Below are 21,543 nucleotides of genomic sequence, written 5' to 3'. Positions count from 1 at the left end.
ATCATGGCAACACACAGACTGTTGTAACCATGGGCCTCCTGCAGGCCGTATGATCCATGGGCCTTCGTCCGGCCGTAGGATCCATTGGCCTTCTATACGGGCCGTAGGATCCATCAGCCTTCTATACGGGCCTTAGGGTCCATGGGCCTTCTACGGGCCGTAGGGTCCATGGGTCTTCTACGGGCCGTACGATCCATGGGCCTTCTATGGGCCATACTATCCATGGGCCTCATACGGGCTGTAGGATCCATGGGCCTTCTACGGGGCGTATCATCATTTCGCCAATCATGGGTCATACTATTCGTGGACCATAATGGGCCGTTAATAGGCCGTATTTGATAACTCTATGAAAATAGCCCAACGGGTTTTTTTACATGAAAACGGCCCAACGTATTAACGGTCCGCAAACGGGCCGACTGTAACGACAGGCTGAATTTGGCCCACAAGCAGAAAATGACAGTAACGGGCCGTATTTAACCGAATGCTGCAAATGAGCCCAAGAATCAATGGGCCCTGAGAAGGCCGAAAGATAACTTGGGCTGGAAACGGCCCAATGGAATAACGGGTCGTTAATGGGTATAAAGTGATGCACTATTCATTACGGGCCAGTTTCACCACGGGCCGTTAATGGGCCAAGAGTTACAAAGGTCCCCATATGGGCCGAAAGAAGTCATGGGCCACACATGGGCCGGAAGTTAAAACGAGCTGAATCATATTGGACGGCCCAGTTGACGCTACTGGGCATAATTCGGATAGGGCGTAATGGGCCCTGGATTAGCGGGCTGTAAATGGGCTATATGCGAACAGGCCGTTAACAGGCTTTCCGTGGGCCAGGCCGCCACCTTTTGACCAAGTCAAACGGGTCGGCCTTTTCACAGGAATGGGCCTCTGTTGGGCCGTGCCATGTGTCGCCGTATCATAGGCGACTTCGGTCCAATGGACGGATGACATCTGTCCCAACGGTGAGCCGACATGTGTTTCCTCCAGCCAATGATGATTTTACACGTGGAAAATCCCCATTGGTCGGGGCTGTTAACGGGTTATCGGAGCCAAAACCCGACCCGATAGCTTAACGGTGTTCCGTTACGGTGGATGCCACGTGTCGGTCACCCTTGACAAAAGCACTTCTGTGACGCGTGATTTATCATCATGGAAGTGGACACTTCCGTGATGATAATTTTGGTAATGTCATGGAACACTTCTACGACAACACAGGTATGCCTATCTTGATTCTGTCATAAAATCGTCATGGATGTACATGCATGACAAAAAACGCGGCCTACTATGACAAACACGTATCATCACGGAAGTGTATTTTTTTTTGTAGTGCATGTTTTCACCGGCCTCATGTGATAGTTTTCACCCTATTTTTTGTTAATTAACAAGACAACCTTTTCTTTGTTACTACTAGTGAATCTGAAATCATTCGGGGCAGACATATAATCTATCACTTCAACGCAATTATTGCAGTAACTATTTTAAAAGAAACTAGCTAGATGCCTGTGCGTTGCACGGAATATCAAGATGCATTTGTATGAGTAGTTTATCTTGTGAGAGACTAGCAAGATGCCCATACGTTGCACGAAACATCAAGATGCATTTATATGAGTAGTTTATCTTGTGAGCGAAAAAGATGAACAAGGGAAGGCCTTATTTGCAAATGTGGAGAGGGGTGTGGGTATCTTTTTGCAAAATTGCCATAGTCTCCTTCCTATCCATCAGATATAAATCGGACGGCCTATATTGCAGGATGGCAGGCACACCATCATCACCAACTCTGTTTGTTATCTCTAACTCCTATAAAAGACTCAGTTGGTGATGATGGTGTGTCTGCCATCCGTCATTTCTGACCATCAGATCTGCATCTGACGACTATGATGTAAATCGTGACATTTCTGCAACAAGACCCCACTTCTCTGTTCCAATTTGCAGAAACCCCTTAGTATCTTGAAACCAACCACATCCCTCCCCCACCTCATCAAAACAGCCACAAGGAATATATTTTGAGTGAAACCTAATACGAGTATATTTTTAGTGATATATACACCAAACTAGAGTGTTTTTCTTTCAAGTTTGTGAACATGTATTATTCTATTTTGGATCCGTTGCAACGCACGGGCAAATTGCTAGTAAGAGTAGAGAAAAGGAAGAACGAGGGAAGGCCTTATTTGCAAATGTGGAGAGGGGTGTGGGTATCTTTTTGCAAAATTGTGATAGTTTCCTTCCTATCCGTTAGATATAAATCCAACGGCCTATATTGCAGGATGGCATGCACACCATCATCACCAACTCTGTTTTCTACTCCCTCTGTTCCTAAATATTTGTCTTTTAGAGATTTCATCAAGTGACTACAACGGTGCAAAATGAGTGAATCTACACTCTAAAATATGTCTACATACACATCCGTATGTGGTACTCCATTTGAAATCTGAAAAAGACAAATATTTAGGAATGGATGGAGTATAAGAGTAGACATGGAGATATATCTCCAGCATGGTCTACAACAAAAATGCGTTGGACTGGTTAGCGCCGGATGCTCGCAACGTGATGATCTGAGTTCGAATTTTGTCTTTAACTTTAGATTTTTATATTATATATTACTTATTTAATATATACTTCTTTCGCTATTGTACTGACAGTGGAACCCACAGAGTAATTAGAATACAAGATTAAGGATGGACGTGTTTCTTTTTAACTTTTTGTACAAAGTTGTAGCCACCCTGCAAGTCACGTGTACACTGTACATGCAATTAACTTTTTATAGAGGGAGAATCATACACGCAATTAACTCAAATGGATTGGATGTGACTCTATTATTTCCAGCATAAGAGCATCTCCAACGGCAGCCGGCAAATTTCCTCCCGCTTCCTTTCGCGGAGGACGACATGAAACACCAGCAGCATACATTTTCACAACTCTAACCAACTAGATGAAATTCGTGCAAACATGGACTGTTTTCATTTAAGCATGCAGGATTTCGTATAAAAAGCCGGATCTTCATATAAACATGATGGATTTCATTACATTTAGATGAACTAAGCGGTGCTAATCCGGCTCTCTTGGTATAATTAATACTCCCTCTGTCCGGAAATGCTTGTCCTAGAAATGGATGTATCTAGACTTATTTTAGTTATAGACACATCCAATTTATCCATCTTAGAACAAATATTTCCCACCAACAGGAGAGGGAGTGCCTAATCTAAATGGCCGCCCGCGGATCCCATTGTCTTCCTCATGTCCGGCAGACACTTGCGGGGTCGATGAAGGTCCTCGGAAGAGACGAAGCAGCAAAGAAACCACCTGAATGCGTAGTCATTGCCTCGGCGGTGGCCTTCATGGAACCCAAGTGGTGGCGGCCTCCCGTGTTCTTCTTCTCCTCGATGATGGCGGTGGACATGGAGAAGCTGGCCACCGACTCGTCGCTCTCCACACACCCGGCTTCTGTCTCTGCCTGCATGGCGTTGCTACGGGCACGTGAGGCGCGGACGCAGGCATGGGAGGCGCGCCTATAGACACGGGAGGCGCGGCCACCGCAGACACTGGTGACACGGTACGACGCGGCAGCGACGACGCCCATACAGGCGTGCTCGCCGCTGTGCCGCCGTGGAGCAACTCGCCACTCCTCATCGAGCTGAACTGGAGCATAGAGTTGCTAAACCACGCGCCGTATTGGGCCGGCAACTGGCTCTGTCGGGCAATGTGAGGTTGATGAAGCACCGAGCGGCCTCGCCCATATCCGTAGGGCTCGGCGGGCCACCCAGCCGGGTAGTATGCCGGAGAACGACTCCTGGGAAGCCATCGAAAGAATGGAGAAAATGGTGAAGGAGGAGATGGGGGAGCGGCGGAGGGGTGCGATTCTTGCCCGCTGTCTGGCTGGCCTCGTTTAAATAGAGGGCGGACGGTAGGAGCTTGGCCAGCGTTTGGCCTAGTTTAAACTGAGGGCGGACAGGAGGAGCTCGGTCGGTGTTGCGTTTAATTCCGGCCCGCTCATGAACGGACGTGTGGATAGAGTAGGTTTCTCGGTTTGCATGCGGGTTTAACGGAGGGGTTTGATGGAAGCGAGGAGGCATGTCCAGCCGGCGTGTAGCGGGCGGCGCAGTACTATTCGATTTGACAGCAGGCGGCGCAGTTCCTGATACGGCTTGAATGCAGACGATGAAGGGGTAGCGGTTCTCGAAATGTTGAACGGCCAATGATGCATCCTCCTTCAATTAGTATCGTGCATGCATGAGGTAAGTAATGGGAGGAGGACCGAAAAAAGAGGTTGCACGATGTGAATGGAACGTAGTTTGCACTCATATAAAGGCGCCCCTCCATTCCAATGCATCTACCACATCGTATGCACCTAAGCATTTGCCTAAGCACCTACACTAAGAGCAAAAGTGCTCACTCCAGACCCATGGCGGTGATGCGCGTGAGCGGCAAGTGGCTGTGCCAAATGGTCCACGACGTCGGCCTGCGGCATGGCGCCGAGGATCGTCTCCAGACGGTGTTCGCGACCGGCTGGTGGATGGCCGCTGTCGATGCCAACTATGACTCTTAGTTGGACCAGATGATCGTTGCCACCACTAACAAGTTCACCATCCTCAAGAAGCTCGGGGACGACATCGCTGTACTCCTCCAGCCCGCGCGCCCGGGCTCCTCATTGTCTGCCACCCTAATCGGCCTCCATGGCCGAAACCTCTTTCAACCACTAGTGGCCATGCGACTGCCCGCCAACGCCACGAAGAATGTCCACCTGGAGGTCGTGCTCGCCATGAGGTGCCTCGCCCTGTAAGAATTCGGCAACCTACACATCCACATGTACAGGAAAATCATGTACATAGGTATCTACAAGGCCATTGAGGACGCTACGACGTTGGCCTTCCTCAACCGGCTGGAAGCCTTGGATGCCTTTGCTGAGAAGCACCTTGACCTCGCCACAAAAGCCGCCGCTCCTTAGCTGCTGGTTGGTGGCCCGGTGCACTAAGTTGAGGAGGAGGAGGTCGTACGTTGATGGGTGCATCTTTCTTCTTGCCTCCTGTAACCACCACTGTGATTGCATCATCGTGGCCTTAATTCTTATTGTGCTATTGCATTCTCGTTCCAGTCAATACCGACATGTGCGATCCTTTTGCTTAATTATATGCATCACTATAACTAGTACTCCATCTGTCAATTTATAAGTTGTGCTTACCTTTTCCATCAACTTCGTGCAACGCACAGGCATCTTGCAAGAAACACTAGAACATGTCGGACCGCATGTGACCAAACCAACGGTGCCCCAACCTAGCTACAATGTACCATGCTTATCTGGCGGAAATAGCCCCGCCCTAGCGTTTCCAATCGTTATTTCTATCTATCGATCGTGCCAAGGAGCATAACCAAATGTTATAATTTATACATTTTTTCTGTACTCCTACTCTTATAAAAGACTCAGTTGGTGATGGTGGTGTGCCTGCCATCCGTCATTTCTAACCATTAGATCTGCATTTAATGGATGTGAGGTAAATTGTGGCATTTTTGCAACAATAGCCCACTTCTCTACTCCAATTTGCAGAAACCCCTTATTATCTTGAAAGCAACCACATCCCTCCCTCACCTCATCAAAACAGCCTGAGAAATATATTTTGAATGAAAAGTAATATATATAAGGAGTATATCAAAACAAGAGTGATTTCTTCCAAGTTTGTGAACAAGAACTACTATTCTACTACTTTGGATCCGTCACAATGCATGGGCACGTTGCCAGTAAAAGGAAAAGGCCTGCCGCGTTCGCGTCGCACCCCCACATGCCCGACTATCGAGAGTACTCCACGGCCCGTCCGGCAAGCCACATAGCTAGGGAAGGCGTGTTGCCTAGCATTTTCACTTTCATGTGGGACCGTCGTTGAGCAAACCGACCATTGGCAAACCGCACCCCGCCCGCCGCTGGGTTGGAAAACAGAAACGAGGGGAAGATCTAGCTGTAGCACAGAAGCCAAGAAATCTGGTGTCTGATGGGCCTCGTTGATAGAGTGTTATTTATTCATAACTAGCAAGATTCCCATGCGTTGCACGGAAAATCAAGATGCATTTGTATGAGTAGTTTATGTTGTGGGAGAAAAGGATGAACAAGAGAAGGCCTTATTTGCAAATGTGGAGAAGGGTGTGGGCATCCTTTTGCAAAATTGCCATAGTTTCCTTCCTATCCGTCAGATATAAATCGAACGGACTACATTGCAAGATGGCAGGCACACCATCATCAACAACTCTGTTTTTTTATAAGAGTATAGATCTAGATATAGATATAGATATACATATAGATATAGATATAGAGAGTAGAGATTTGGTTACCAAATCTCATGCGTGCAATGGACGTGTAGCTTACTAGTTGGTTACCAAATCTCATCCGGGTTTGGCACGAGTTCGTACTGCGGGAGCACCACAAGGCCTGTCGCAGGAGTTAGATTTCCCTCTTGGGGCCCACGGGACCGAGCTTCAGTGGCTTAGTGCACTGGCCTATGAGTCAATGACATGCGGACCTTAAATGCGGCTGGCCCACATTTCATTCTCATGGTGGTCGCATGGTTCACGACTCACTCGTTCGAGATGAACCGGCCGGTGGTGGTGTGGTCGTGGCGAGGGTGCCACAGCTGGGCGTCGAGGCGTTACAAGGCGTAGATGGCCACACCGGCGGGTACTACCTGTAGTACAGAAGTACTCCAGCTGAGGATTGATGCCCGAGACGAAATGTGTCATAGCCGCTAGATGAAAATTTGATGGTGCAGGAGTACGGATTGGAGCAGGCAAACCGTGTCCAATCGGGTGTGGCTGTGGTAGAAAGTTGATGGTCACCGCAGTTCAGCTGGCCCGCATGTCATGCACACAAAGGCAGAGGAGCGGTGGGGCTGAGAGGGATGAGGCGCACGTCGGGGGACGTCGTGTCGTGGGCTGGAGCGGCATCGTCGGAATCGCGTGTGGGTGTGGCAGTGGTAGAAACAAGAAACGTGATGGTCACCGTGGTTCAACTTCCATGGACAAGCTATCATGTCTGCTGACACATGCATTGCACACTGCTCACTGCAAGGAGCAGTAGTAGAGAAAACTTGTTCGAAGATACCATTTTCCAATAAAATTCTCGAGATATCATTAGTTTTTACACATGGGATTACTCCTACAAGGGTCAATCACAACGGGTGTTTTGTAAAAAAATGCATCTTGATGTTCCCTGCAATGCGCGGGCATCTTGCTAGTTATAGAAGAAGGCCACACGGGCATCTTGCCACAGGGTGTGCCACCGACCCAAACTCATTTTTTTCAGACGATTAGGTGCACCAGATGCCATGCCACGCTACAAAATGTTAAAAAAACAGCTCCAAATTTTTTAAAACCTGTTATCTTCAAACCATCAAAACAGCCCGAGGAAATATTTTGAGTGAAGCATGATTTACTTTTACTGATATATGTATATCAAAACTAGAGTGTTTATATTTCAAGCCCGTGAACCAGTATTATTCTACTACTTTGGATCCATTGCAACGAACGGGCCACCACATTGGTAGTAGTAGTCTCTATCTCTATTTCTACTCTACTCTTATAAAAAATAGAGTTGTTGATGATGGTGTGCCTGCCATCCTGCAGTATAGGCCGTCCGATTTATATCTAATGGATAGGAAGGAAACCATGGCAATTTTGCAAAAAATTCCCACACCCCTCTTATACTAGCAAGATGCCCGTGCGTTGCATGGAACATCAAGATCTTGTGGGAAAAAGGATGAACGAAGGAATGCCTTATCTGCAAATGTGGAGAGGAGTGCAGGTAAATTGTCATAGTTTTCTTCCTATCCGTTAGATATAGATCGGACGGCCCATATTGCAGGATGGCAGGCACACCATTATCACCAACTCTGCTTTTTTATAGGTCGTCCGATTTATATCAGATGGATAGGAAGAAAACTATGGCAATTTTGCAAAAAAAAACTACACCCCTCTCCACATTTGCAATAAGGCCTTCCCTCGTTCATCATTTTCTCTCACAAGATAAACTACTCATACAAATGCATCTTGATGTTTTGTGCAACGCACGAGGATGTTTCCTTGGGGGTCTCTCCAGCGCGGCGTGGCCATAGTTGCAAGTTGACACCCCTTGAGATGCCGACATTGAGGGGCACCCGGATGTTGTCCGATGAGCAGGTAAGATGAGTTTGATCACATAGTAAATGCATTCTAAAGACTACTTTCATGTCCATTTCCTAATTCCCCCCTGCCCACTGTTTCACAGGTTAGGCTCGGTGCTAGTGGAGATTGGCTTGCATATGTACGGGAGGGTACCAACATCAATTTGCACAACATTTACAATGGTGACACCGTTCCCGTAGAACCTTTGTCCAACATTGGGATCAACCATGCAACAGGCCACCACCTAAATTGTTACGACAGAACCACGCTGAGATTGAAGAAGATAGCACGAACCTTGCACATGGTGGTCAAAGGTGGACGATGTTGTCTGCGACCGATTTGTTGTCGTACGAGTACGAAGACGCTGTGCTCCTTTATAACCGCATCTTCACGGTGACAAACTAGGGGACTTGTTTCGTATGGGACACATGCAACGTATACTCCCTCTCTCCCAGTTATTTTTTTGAATTTTTTCGTTTTATAAGTTCCAAATTCAAATTTAGAGCTCCCCATCACATGTTGAGATTACAATGTCCATTAAATCGTTGCATGCATGTATAGTAATGAAACAAATCTCAAGTTTGCCACAAGTTCGTGCAGCGGTAGCACCACAAGGCCTTGCGTAGGAGTTACATTTACCTCTAGGGGCCCTCGGGTCTGAGCTTTAGCGCCTTATGACACCTGCCTTTGAGTCAATAACATGTGGACCCGATAGGTGGCTGGTCCACATGTAATGCTCCCGAAGGTAGAGGGGCAGTGGGGCCGAGAGGGGTGAGCCGCAGGTCGAGGGACGTGTGGTGTCATGGGTTCGAGCGGCGTCGTGGGAATCACGTGTGGCTGTGATAGAAACTTGATGCTCGCCGCATTTCAGTTGGCCCACATGTCATGCACACAAAGTCAGAGGGGCGGTGTGGCCGAGAGGGGTGAGGCGCACATCGGGGGACGTGGTGCCGTGGGTTGCAGCAGCGTCGTGGGAATCGCGAGTTGTAGTGGATGAAACATGTTGGTCGCCGTAGTTGAACTTCCATGGACAAGCTGTCATGTCTACAGACACATGCATTGCATACCGATCACTGGAAGGAGTAGTAGAGAAAGCTAGGCGGATAAATAGTTCCTTATAGTCAAGCAGACCCATGCTACTACTTGTTCCAAATACATGCACACCATCAAAATAGTCCATCTATATCAATATACACAGAGAGGGATTTTTTTTACAAGAGAGGAAATAGTTCATCCATCCATAATGCCCTGCTGCTAGTGCAGCATCTTCTTCTTCTTCTTCTTCTCATTTTCTGTTGGAGACGGCTTCGCAACAAGCTCTCTGGACCTTGCATCTATCTCGAAACTCACACGGGCATCGAGGGCAGCATATTTTATCCGCTCATACGTCAAGGGATAATTCTCCCAACCAGATGACCTTAATGCCAGTGTCTCGTCACCCTTCTGAAGATTTGTTCCGAGCACAAAATTTGCTACGTCGAATAGGGATGGTGTCGGTTTATCACAATCTTCTACAGGAATTTTTATTTTGGTTTGTACGTCAGTGATGCTTTTCAAATCAAGGTTGTACGGCTCCAACTTTTGTTTATCCCCTACGATGGCTGCCCCACAGAAGTATATGTCCTCTCGAGACAAGAAATCGTGAAGCTCACCTAGTATGCAGGGCGCGTGTATGATGTGGTACACCAAAACATCATCTTCGAGGCACAGCTGAAGGACAGCGGTGCGTTGGATCTTCCCAGTGGCACGCTCCGTGTACTCTGCATCGAGATCGATGGCATTCATCTCCACCTTTTGGAGGGAGTTGGATACATTGTTGATCCACTTCCAAACAACCCTTCGGTGGTCCATGACTGTGGAAACTATGTTGAACGAGACTTCGACGAGGACATGTTGGACGCTAAAAATCTGCATCTCGATCTCTTTCGCCATTTGGAACCGCTGGACCGGAGGGCTATGGTTTGGAGAATTAGGATTAGATGGCTAGTCTAAGTAAAGAAGATGATTATTTATAGGGGCTTTGGAATTACTCCAGGAGGATGTGAAGAGGTTAAAACAATGTGAATGCAATGTGGTTTGGATGTAAATGAAAATCAAGGAGTAGTGAAGAAGCCAAGGAAAATCGGTTCCCGATGGAGAAGTAAATGGGAGAAGTGGCCTGCAGACAGTTGATTAGATGGCCAGGTAGACTAAACGAAAAGGATACACGGGTAAACTGAGATGTGGGGCATGTCCCTGTACATGCCCATCCTTCCAGCGCTACATGTGCCAGTAGCTAGTTGAGGTCACTCTTTTGAATCACCATGGCGAGACATTTTATGATTCCTTTTTATTTCTACACCCCTCCTGACAGGTGGGACCTATGCAAATGGATAAAAAATGTGTCGTAGCTGGTTCGGATGGATATTGGCGTGTGCGTGGGAGACACAACATTCTCTAGTTAAGGAATATGCAATTATCCTCAAAAAAGAAAAGTCCTTCTTCGCGCTTCCGCATGCCCGAGAATTCGGTTCTGCTCGCAATATGGATGATACCTGGAGGATGAAGTGAACCCAGAGGCATGCTAGCACGGGAGTACTACTCATGTTCCTACTACTCCTACTAGTAGTAGTAGTAGTACAACTGTGGTACACTTGATGGTCAAAATACTATTATTCATCCGGTCCTCATAGTGAAGTGACAAGACCCTGCGCCTGAGGTGACACCAGTCCAGGTGGCGTGTCCGGGTTACCAAAGTCAGCCTCACCTTGTGCACTGTGCAGTCACTGTCACCGCCGCTGTATAGCATGCCTCGCCTCGTCTCCCTCTCCCCTAGCACCACTCCATCTCCATCTCCGTCTCGCTGGAGATCATGAGGTCACTCTTCATCCTCTGACTATGCCCCCGCGTACCCTCACCTTGCTTGCCTCCCCCAGTACCACTATTCCCTCGCTAGCCGCTCCAGCACCGAAAGCCTTCTCCCCCGTAAATCAAGCCCCCCCAAACCCCACCTTCCAAACTCCACCATGGCCGAACGCGAACGGCGCAGCATCCATATGAGCCGCGATTGGAGCAATCTCCCCAGTGACGTCCTCGACTTCTGTTGTTCGCGTATGGATATGTTGAGTGCCCTGCGGCTGGCTGCATGCTCGAGGGGCATGCACACGGCCATCGTTGAAGCCAGGCCTAAGCTTTTCAAGACACCCTGCTTGCTGCTATCTGATCTTGCGAGATTTTGTCACCATGATACGGCGGCGTACATGATGCCCCTCGACTTCAATCCGACCTCCATTAGCCGAAACTTCTTTGCAGGTATGTAGTGGGTTGCCGTACATCATTTCCCTCGACTTCGATCCGATCACCATCGCCCGAAACTTCTTGCAAGTATGTACTGGGTCGGCATGAACTCCCACTAGATGGCTGCCGTCAGAGAAGACGGGGAAAAGTTGGTTCTCGTGGACCTCCAGACCTCCCATGAGATTATCCTTCCTCCGTTGGATGATATAGAGTTTTACCTTCGCGGTCCAAGTCATCTAGATTACGTCGTTAGTTGGATGCACCTTGTTTTACAGAAGATTGTAATCTGCCAAGTGCCCACACGACATGCGGATTACGCAAACTTCAAGCTAATTGCATTGTTCGACAAGGGACTCGCCTATCTTTCCGCCAGTGCCTTCTTTAGCTAGAGAAAGCTCAGCTCGCAGTGGATAGTCGTCAAAGCTGATACACACTTCTGTGATGCTATTGAACACAATGGCATCATCTACGCGATCGACAAACTAGATGGCACCACGTATTGCTGGGATGGCGCGTGTAAGTTGTTTCCGTCTGATGTTAATGATGACGCCATGACACTGTTTGAACTTTTTGTGATGATTGACATATCCCTGTTTGAGCAGAATTTGAGTAGAACTATGGCAATGTATTAGAGACGCCGTAAATTAGCTATATTTGGAATGAGTTAATTCATGCGATTGTGACCATGTCATTACAGCCAATTTGTACCCTGAATAATCAAACTGTTAGGAAGATATTGATATTCTCCTTATTTTATAATAATCTATATACTACTAAATATGAGTGTGTATCAATGGCCATGTTAGTTTCCTCATTTTCATGATGTAGAAACATGCATCACACTGTTGATTTCATCTAACCATACATTAGGGAAGTAAATGTGCATATGGAGAACTCTATATTTTGAAGTAGTGAAATCCTGTAATGCTTACCATGTGTACATACCTATGTTCGCCCTTCAGCAATCAATAGCTAGAATAATATGCTCACAAAAAAATTTCCCACAAAACATGAGTATATAACAATGCATGGGTTGTTAGTTTCCTTGAAGAATTTGTTTGTGAGGACAGAACATGATTACATAACATGCATGACATGGTAGTTTCCTGTGAAGAATCGATTGTGAGATAACATGAGTATAACCATGCATGGCACTTCTATATTTTCGAACCCAGTATACATTTCCCTGTATTTTCCTCCCAGTTCCAATAGGGACATATCAATGTTGTTTCTTGCATTATCCTACTCATACCCTGAACAATGCTGATATTAACAATGCTTGTCCTTTTTGATATGATGCAGTGTCCCTACAGTTACTGCCCTTTGTAATCACACCACCTTTGCCAAAAACAGGGAAGCACAATTGGTTCCTCGCTCGATCAGAGGACGGCAAAAGACTGATGATCATTCGGACACATGAGCCAGAAAAGTTATATTGCAAAAAACCCACTGTATGCAAGCACCGTGAAATACGTGAGTATCCGGACAGTGGTTGTTACGTTTATGAGCAGGATACCAGCTTGTTGGAGCCTTCAGGATTTTTGAATTGGAGGCGGGTAAACGGCCTTGGTTCATACTCTCTGTTTCTCGGACTCAATTATCCGATTAACCAGGAGATCACCATTGGCAAGGACCTTGATGGCGGAGAGGCTCTGTTTGCTATGGAAAACTGTGTCTACACTGCGAGCCCTAGGAGTTCGGGAGCAAACTCCCCTGATTGTCAACGATATAGCCTGCAGCCAAAAGAAGGTGAGAATGACAAAGGCATATGGATTAACTTTGATCCTTGGATGTGTCGAGTCCGACAGGCAGTGATGTGGTTCAAGCCTTCAGGTTGATAGGTAATTGGGCTATTGCGTCGAAAGGGTGGAGTACTGGTGTCTCCAGATCACTGGTGGCTGAACCGGGGCTGCACATTATGATGGTGTTGGATCATCCCTCTTCGAATGGCTTGTTGTCTTTGCTGCTTGTTCTGGATGGGTAGTTCTCTCTTTTATTATGCATATTCCTTGTCATTTGGTCATCCTCGTCTATGTCACTCTTACTATGTAATAGTTGCCTCTATTTAGAATGTCATTCTCGTCTGGATCACAAGAGTCTGAGCGCTGCAGATGGGTGCATTTTGGTGGTGTAGCAAGACTTCTTATGAACTATCATGTCTTGCTATTTATGTCAGTAGTAATCACTATTCAGTGCTTGAATGTTGTATATTTTTTGAACTATTTATTGTCTCGAACTGCTGGCGGGCAAAATGAGGCCATCACCATTCTCCAGTGTTTAGAGTATATCTCCTTTTTTCTAGTTATAAATTTGAGCTCAGTGTCTTTTCGATGATGTACACTTGTTTGGGCCAGTGAGGTATCGTTGAATATGGGCCGAGTAGTAACGCAATGTCAATTATTACTCTCAGGCCGGGCTCTGAAAAGATCCTCAAAAAAAAGGCCGGGCTCTCAAAAAAAGAAAGAATAGGGACTCTTAGGCTGACATGTGGGCACCACTGGTGTTTTCGTGCGCTTGCGCACCGAGAGCATATTGGCACGTTTTCGAAATTCATGCTACCTTTTCATCCCCAATCAACCGCCCCTCCCCCACCTCTGGAATCTCGATTCCTACTCCAGTTCCCCAAAATCACCCTCCTGTACTCCCTGTACTCAAGCGGACTACCATGTCGCCGGTCAACGCGGATCTCCCAGCCGGAGATCCTGAGGTCCGTCCTACCTTCGGGCGATGTGTGCTGTCGCTCAACAGTGGCATGGCGGCGCTTGATGACTATTTTGTTGGCAAAGTGCTGATGGTAACCATCAACGGCGACCGGCCTCCCGTCTCGCCGGACGACCTTGTCAAAGCTCTTGGCATTGCGCAAGGGATCCAAATAAGTGACTTGCTCGTCGAAGTGTGTCCGCCACCGGCTGATTTCTTTGTCAGGTTCCTTACAACTTTCGAGTGCAGTCGTGCGTTCGAATCTTCCTAGTGTTTGTTCTGCGATGGCGCGCTGGTGAGCTTTGATCGGTGGCACCCAGGATGGGGCTCGGTGCCCTCTGAGCTTGAGTTTTTAACAAATCTTACATTTCACGGCATGCCTCGACGTGCTTGGAACAACGAGTCCATGAATGAGCTTATCAACGACCTTGGAGGTGAGCTCGTAAGTATGTTTGTTCCTCCATACAGCTGGGCTCTGACGGTTATGGCATGGATGAAGAAGTCGTCCACCATACCGAAGGTGATTGGTGTTGAGATGCCGGTGCAGGAACCGGGGTTGTACTATTCATCGCCACCAAGGCCGCTGTGGACCACGTTTGGGATGTACCTGTATCGAGTGTTCGTGCATGTCGAAGAAGTGGTCAATCCATCAATCGAAGTCCTGCCGCCGCCGCTGGTTCCCGGGTCCGTCGACGACGTCCATTACAGGAGTTAATGTCAGACTTTCCCCGTGTTGCTCGGAACGATGGATGGCACAGGGCCTACTCCATCGCATGGCGGAGGCCACTGCTTCTTTTGGGAGAAGAGGCAGGGCTGGCTGCCTGGATGTGCTCTAATTTGAGGTAACAACTGAATCTTGTCAGATGACATGTTCTATTTTTTTACCTGAACTTTTTTAGAAAGGGTTGTACGTCAACTTAATGTTCTAGCAGAACTTATATATTGTGTTGTCTGTCTGTTTTCTTTGCACAACATTCAAGATATTTCCCCGTCGTTTATAAAGACAATGAACCATTATGTACGAGTTTATCGGTTTCAACATAGCCCTACCTGTAGCGATCCACTACTTCCACCCTGATTGTGCCGCCTGCGTGAAATTTTGGTATGCAAGTTCAGTGTGCTATGATGTTCTATATTATTCTGTAAACTATATAAGTTTTTACTGAGCATCATCAATGCATATGGCTGAAAGATGTATTTACGAGCATCGACCGATGGGTCTCTCTCTCTCTCTCTCACACACACACACACGCACAAGTGGGACCCGTTGAATTATTTCTTCGCTCGTGATAGCTTTTAATTAGGTTCCACTGTACTCTAACTTTTTTCTTAAGTTATTAACTGAGCTCAGTGACTTCAAAAAGTTGTACAGAAGTCTTGTTTGGGCCTTTCTGACATCACTGGATGTGGGTTGAGTAGTCATGTAAGGTTGTACTGTACTACACATGCCTTTTTTAAACATCAGCAATGCAACTGGGCTGACAGTTGTACACAATCCAGGTCAACTTGTTATTCTCCGCCCCACTGGGCTACAAATCTTTCCTAGGAGGGATGCATTAGGCTTAACAAGAAAATGGGCTTTAAGAAATAATAAATGGGATGGAATTATAAAAACTGGGCAGTAACTATAAAAAAAATGCACCAAACACGTAATTATTTTATAAAAAAATACTTTTGGATTTTGAAAATTTTAATATCATTAATTGTTGCACGCGCAATTTTTGTTGGATATTTACGTAATACAAATTTATATTGAAATTGTTTTTAATCTAACTAGAAATTTTGAGACAAAAATATTTCGGATCCTATCAAAATGTGGGAAATTTTATTGAATTCTGTTTTGAACGGTTGGTTGAAATTATTAATCGTTGTCCTAGCTAGAAAATGGGTTGTACTTTTAACAAACTGTAAATGGGCTGTAGTAAATTCCATTAGAATTCAAAAATGGGTTGTCCATTCTTAAAAATCGCAAATGGGCTATAAGTTCTCTGCCACACACTTGTGGGCCTACAATGTTGACGCGTATGCAAGGCTTTGTCAACTTATAGTCAACACACGGTTCTAACAGCAGTGTCCATTGGATGTCCATCCAACGGATGTCATGCTTCTTCTTCAATCTCGGATATTCTAGCTTCAGCTGCCCAAAAAATGATTCCTCCCCTGGCATCTGGGGCGCACCGTTTCAGAGGATGGCCCGTGGGCCTACTAAGTTGACGCGTACTAAGGGATTTGTCAACTTAGTCAATATAAACGATTCTAGCTGCAGTGACCGTACGATGTCCATCCACGGCCGTTGTGATTCTTCAACCTCTGGTCTTCTTTCTCCAGCCGCCCAAAGCAGCGCTGGTCATGCCGCCTGCTCCTACCTCCCATGGCCGACTGTGCTGCCGCGGAGGCCTCACCTCCCCCTACCACTCCCACCGCTTGCCAGGCCCTACGGCAACGGCATCCTCACACCACAGCCGAACTAGTGAACCCTCGTACTCCTCTCCGCGTGGGCATCCACTGCCGCATCTTCCCTGGCTCCATGTCGTCCCCTTCCTAGGCCTCACCGTCATCCACCGCCTTGGTGCTCTCGGCGCGGCGTGGTCAATGTGGTCAACGACCGACTTCCATCGGAAGAGTACTATACGTGGAGAGGCTGACAGCTGGGTCCACGGCCGCAGCAAGGAAGTGCCTCCTTATTACGTGGAAAGTAATTATTCCTCCACCTGACAGCAGGGACCCACCGGACGGGCCACCGTATTTCGTGAAAAAAATGTTTCCCCCCTGACTGCTGGCACCCACCAGCTACATCTTCATGCAAGGAAGTGCGTCCATATTACGGGCAAAAATAATGATTCGCCCCCTGACTACTGGGACCCACCAGCTACATCTTCGCATGCAAGAAAGTGCGTCTATATTACGGGCAAAAAAAGATTCGCCCCCTGACTGCTGGGACCCACCAGCTACATCTTCGCACGCAAGTAAGTGCCTGACAGTCGAGACCCACCCAGTCGAAGCGTATGTAGCGTTGTCATTCTGGTCGCGAACGTGTATGTACATACGATCGGTCTGTCTGCAGGCTGCAGCAATGAACCGTGGCCGTGTAAGGAAGGGCACGTGTCGTAGTAGAGGCGCACACGTAGCATGTACACGTACGTACAGCGGCCAGGGTGCAAGAAAGTAAATACAGCGACGTACGTACATATAGACGGGGTCTCGAACGCCTACTCACGCATACGTACGGCCAGGGCTCGTGTACATGGCTGGGTCGGAAGGGAGAAGTTGCGTCGTCGTCGTGTTCATGGGGAGCCAACCGGCAGGGTCGGAATGGAATGCGTCATCATGTTCATCGGGAGCCAACTGGCTTGGATGGAACAGCCAATGGAAACGAGGCCTGGCATACCATAGAACGGAGGAAACGGCCTTGTGTTCGACCGGCCACGGTCGAAACGGGATCCTGTTCATCGGGAGGGGTCTGGCATACCGCAAAACAGAGGAAACGAACTTCTATTGGACCTCCTATGATGGAAACGGGGTCCTATTGATCGGGAGGGGTGTGGCATACCGCAAAACAGTGGAAACGGACTTGTGTTGGAGCGCTACGGTCGAAACGGGGGTCCTGTTCATCAGGAGGGGTGTGGCGTACCACAAAATGGGACTCCATGGGATACTTTTCATCTCCACCGTCGACCTCCTCCAGCCTCCATGGGCTACTGTTCATCCACCGTCGACCTCCTCCAGCCTCCACCGGCGACTGTTCATCCACGGGCTCCTGTTCATCTAGCCTCCATCGCGCGCTCCTCCACTGGCTACTGTTCAACGAGCCCTCTCCACGCGGGTCCTGTTCAACCACACCTCCACGGGCTACTGTTCATCTACCCTCCACCGGCTACTATTCAACCAGCCCTCCACCAGCTCCTGTTCAACCAGCCCTCCACGGGGTCCTGTTCATCCACCGGCTCAATCGATCGGGGTATTGTCCATCCAGCGGCAACGGCCTCTACTACCACGGGTTCCTGTTCATCCAACCCCCACCGGGAACTATTCATCCAAACCCCCCAACAACGCTCACTGTTCATCCAGAGGCAGCATTGATCGACTTTAGTTAGCAGCAGTAGCAAAAGAATCGCTCAATCGGGTTCACTTAACATCCATCGATCGATCGCTTTGGTTCAGTAACGCGTAACCTGCAGTGCAATCACTCGGGTTCAGTTAGAGCCCAACGCCTCGCTCGGTTTCAGTTAGAGCGCAACGCCTCGCACACACGCGCGTACGTATGAGATAAACGCGCATTGCTCGGCCCCCGACCACCCACCATAACCGGGAACTCCCCGATATTTTCCTCGCCCTCACTTCTACCATGTTTTCTCCATCATGGACGGCCCAAAGAATGTCATGCAGCTGCGTCTCCGGCCCACCCAGGACGAAAAGCCCATTTTCTATCATGATTTTTTGTCATAGAAGTAGGACCCCACCACATCTATGATGATACCGGGCTTTGTCACAATTATTGTCATAGAAGTGTCATAAGTATGATAGAAAAAAATTCGTTCGGCCCAAAATGTCATGGATGTGTCTTTTATTGTAGTGCTAGCTACTGATAACCCACAAGTGTAGGGGATCGCAACAGCTTTCGAGGGTGAAGTACAACCCAAAATTATTGATTCGACACAAGGGGAGCCAAAGAATATTCTTGAGTATTAGCAGTTGAGTTGTCAATTCAACCACACCTGGATAACTTAGTATCTGCAGCAAAGTATTTAGTAGCAAAAGTGGTATGATAGTAATGGTAACAGTAGCAACAGTAAAGGTAAATGTTTTTGGGTTTTCGTAGTAGTTGTAACAGTAGCAACGAAAAAGTAAATAAGCGAAGAACAATATGTGAAAAGCTCATAGGGCAATGGATCTGTGATGGATAATTATGCCGGATGCGATTCCTCATGCAATAGTTATAACATAGGGTGATATAGAACTAGCTCCAATTCATCAATGTAATGTAGGCATGTATTCCGTAAATAGTCATACGTGCTTATGGAAAAGAACTTGCATGGCATCTTTTGTCCTACCCTCCCGTTGCAGCGGGGTCCTTACGGAAACTAAGGGATATTAAGGCCTCCTTTTAATAGAGAACCAGACCAAAGCATTAACACATAGTGAATACATGAACTCCTCAAACTACGGTCATCACCGAGAAGTATCCTGATTATTGTCACTTCGGGGTTGTCGGATCATAACACATAATAGGTGACTATAGACTTGCAAGATAGGATCAAGAACACACATATATTCATGAAAACATAATAGGTTCAGATCTGAAATCATGGCACTCGGGCCCTAGTGACAAGCATTAAGCATAGCAAAGTCATAGCAACATCAATCTCAGAACATAGTGGATACTAGGGATCAAACCCTAACAAAACTAACTTGATTACATGGTAAATCTCATCCAACCCATCACCGTCCAGCAAGCCTACGATGGAATTACTCACGCGCGGTGGTGAGCATAATGAAATTGGTGATGGAGGATGGTTGATGATGACGATGTTGACGAATCCCCCTCTCCGAAGCCCCGAACGGACTCTAGATCAGCCCTCCCGAGAGAGATTAGGGCTTGGCGGCGGCTCCGTGTCGTGAAACGCGATGAAACTTTCTCCTTGGTTTTTTCTCCCCGAGACGGTATATATGGAGTTGGAGTTGAGGTAGGAGGAGGTCCAGGGGGGCCATGAGATAGGAGGGCGCGCCCTAGGGGGGGCCCTGTCTCGTGGACAGCCCGTGGGCCCCTTGGCCTTGAATCTTTCGCCAAAAATTCTTAGTAATTCTGAAAAGTGCCTCCGTGGATTTCCAGGACATTCCGAGAAATTTTCTTTTCTACACATAAAACAACATCATGGTAGTTCTGCTAAAAACAGCGTCAGTCCGGGTTAGTTTCATTCAAATCATGCAAGTTAGAGTCCAAAACAAGGGCAAAAGTGTTTGGAAAAGTAGATACGTTGGAGAAGTATCAGCTACTAACTACGGACCCCGAAGGTCTACAAAGAACTACTCACGCATCATTGGAGAGGCACCAATGGAGGTGGTGAACCCCCATCCGAGATGGTGTCTAGATTGGATCAGGTGGTTCTGGACTCTGCGGCGCTGGATCAATATTTCGTCGACTCTCCTAGGGTTTCTGGAATATTGGGGTATTTATAGAGCAAAGAGGCGGTCCGGGGGGCACAACCCGCCAGGGCGCACCTGGGCCTCTTGGTGCGCCCTGGTGGGTTGTGCTCTCCTGAGAGCACCCCCCAGGCGCAGCCAGGGCCCATTACGTGTCTTCTGGTCCATAAAAAATCTCCGTAAAGTTTCGTGGCATTTGGACTCCGTCTGATATTGATTTCCTGCAATGTAAAAAACATGCAGAAAACAGCAACTGGCAATTGGCACTATGTCAATAGGTTAGTACCAAAAAATGATATAAAATGATTATAAAACATCCAAGATTGATAATATAACAGCATGAAACAATCAAAAATTATAGATACGTTGGAGACGTCTCAGCATCCCCAAGCTTAAATCCTACTCGTCCTCAAGTAGGTAAGTGATAAAAACAAAAAATTTGATGTGGAATGCTGCCTAACATGTCATATCATATTCTTTTCTTTATATCATGGACATTTGGACTTTTATGTGTTTCAAGGCAATAGTCTAGTTTTGACATGATAATTTAAATACTCAAGCATATCAACAAGCAACCATGTCTTTCAAAATATCAACGCTAAAATAAGTTATCCCTAGCCCATCATGCTCAACCATTGATCCATTCATGAAACACACTCGCATAATAGCTACACCCAATACTTAAGTACGATCATATTGCCTCCTAGTTGGTGCTTTTATAAGAGAAGATGGAGACTTAAATTCAAAATAAAAATTGCATAAAGTAAAAGAAAGGCCCTTCGCAGAGGGAAGTAGGGATTTGTAGAGGTGCCAGAGCTCAAAGCAAAAAACTTAGAGATAAAAACATCTTGGAGGTGTATCCATCCCACCAACAAAAACAACTTAGAGTTCCCAACACTTTCCATGCTAGATATATCATAGGCGGTTCCCAAACAGAAAATAAAGTTTATTCCTTTTTCCACCATACTTTCACTTTCCATGGCTAGTCGTATCCACGGTTGCCCTCCATACCAACACTTTCCAAGGAATTTATTATTTGACGACATAAAGTAAATTCATTTTTTCATTTCGGGACTGGGCATCCCTAAAACCTTTGCCTTACTCTCGTGCAATGACAAGTGAATAAACACTCATCGTGAGAATAACACATCCAGCATGGAAAATATTAGCCACCCCTCACCGCTCCGCGAGCAAAACAGACACACAAAAGAGAAGTTTATTTTGAAAATTAGAGATGGCACATGCAAATTTGCTTAGAACAGCAAAAGAATACTACATGTAGGTAGA

Source organism: Triticum dicoccoides, chromosome 5B (genome assembly GCF_002162155.2).
Source record: "Triticum dicoccoides isolate Atlit2015 ecotype Zavitan chromosome 5B, WEW_v2.0, whole genome shotgun sequence".
Lineage (NCBI taxonomy): Eukaryota > Viridiplantae > Streptophyta > Magnoliopsida > Poales > Poaceae > Triticum > Triticum dicoccoides.
Note: the sequence above shows the minus strand (reverse complement) of the source record.